Below are 1583 nucleotides of genomic sequence, written 5' to 3'. Positions count from 1 at the left end.
TGTACTTAATTCCAGGCACCTCTGAATTCTCACACATAGACTTGCCGTTTCTCCTTCTGAAGTTGTTTATCTGACATGGAGTTTATGGCGGTTCAGGAGAAAAGAACAATAAAAGAACAGTTACCATAAAACGGCTCGATGCTCCCCAGAGTTAGCAACGAAAAAAACGAGAAACACAGTTTGCCAAACTGATCATAGAATGATTTACCAGTCAATTAAAGAACACTTGACTGCAATGTGAGGGGATTTCAAACACAGATGAATTACACCAAGATTGCTTTCTTTATCTGCATTGCAAAGCACAGGTAGATCACAGTTTTGTATCAAGAATTTCATAACTGTGTAATTTTCTACAGCCTGAACTTTTATTTTGACACAGGGGCATGTTCGTCTGAAGACAGTCACTCGGGTACTTTCCAAGTGTGCCACTGAGAAATTGAAATTAGGAATAATATATTGCCAGATGCTACAAGCTAAGGAGCTTTGTAAAAGCAGTTCTCAAGTGTCACTTTGAAAAACACCTGTTAGATGCTGCATTTGAAATGAAATCCTATTTGAATGTTTTAACTCGTAAGCATGATTGTTGATGTATTTATTATAAGTCACGACTACGGTACACAGGAGCTTTTCATAGTAAACTCAAGACATGCCAATTTTTGACACTCACTTAGTGGGAAGAGTGACTCAGGATGGCAGCTAACATTGCATCGATGTTGAAATACGCCCTGACTTAAATCCCTCAGGTTGGCTTTCTGTTCTAGAAATTTGATGCATGAGAATTTGGAAAGAAATCCTCTTTTAAAAAATTTAACTTTAGTATGCAAACATATTGGTGTTTAATCTGAAATCCTGTAAGAGAGAAGAACATTTTTGTCTCTTACCAGTGACACAGCATGTCGCTTATAAGGAGGGAAATGTGGCTTGAGAAACCCTTGAAAAATCTTGTGTCGTAAGTTCTTTAAATGCCATTTGAGGGCCTGGCTAGAGATGGATCCTCTTCCTGAGCGCTGACAAGTCCACAGTCCAAGCACCTTTTTACTGGGCTTTCACCTACAGAGCCCCAATCACTCTGATGCCAGGTGAGTGACAGGTAGGGACAGCCCCTCACGCTTGGAGTCCTCAGAATTATTCAAGTTATTGATCCACAAGGGGCTCAATCAAACCAGTGAGCTCCTCCCTGCTCACCAAACACAAGATGCCTCCTGCGGTTCCATTGTGCTGTTGCTTTGTCCCCAGCACCACTCCCCGGGGCCCTGCCTAAAGCCAGCGCTCCTTTGGGGAAGCAGAGTTCTGCCTTTCGTCTATCTGAGAGTCTACCGATGTGCTATGTCCCACCATCAAAAGACTCTTTACATCTGATAAAACACGAGGCAATTCAAACTACTCTTTAATTATTTTAATGTGTCTCCCCAAACGAAACCGAAAGCTTTACTGATTAAAACTTGCAGGTCCCTACGTGAGGAATGAAGGTGATGTGGGACGAGGCAAATCACCAACAGTCACTTATTTGTATCTTTTATAATCAGAGCCCATTGTATACGAAACACATAAAGTGACAGTGTCACTTTCTATTTTTCATTCTG

The sequence above is a fragment of the Pteropus vampyrus genome, unplaced genomic scaffold, assembly GCF_000151845.1.
Source record: "Pteropus vampyrus isolate Shadow unplaced genomic scaffold, Pvam_2.0 Scaffold132, whole genome shotgun sequence".
NCBI lineage: Eukaryota > Metazoa > Chordata > Mammalia > Chiroptera > Pteropodidae > Pteropus > Pteropus vampyrus.
Note: the sequence above shows the minus strand (reverse complement) of the source record.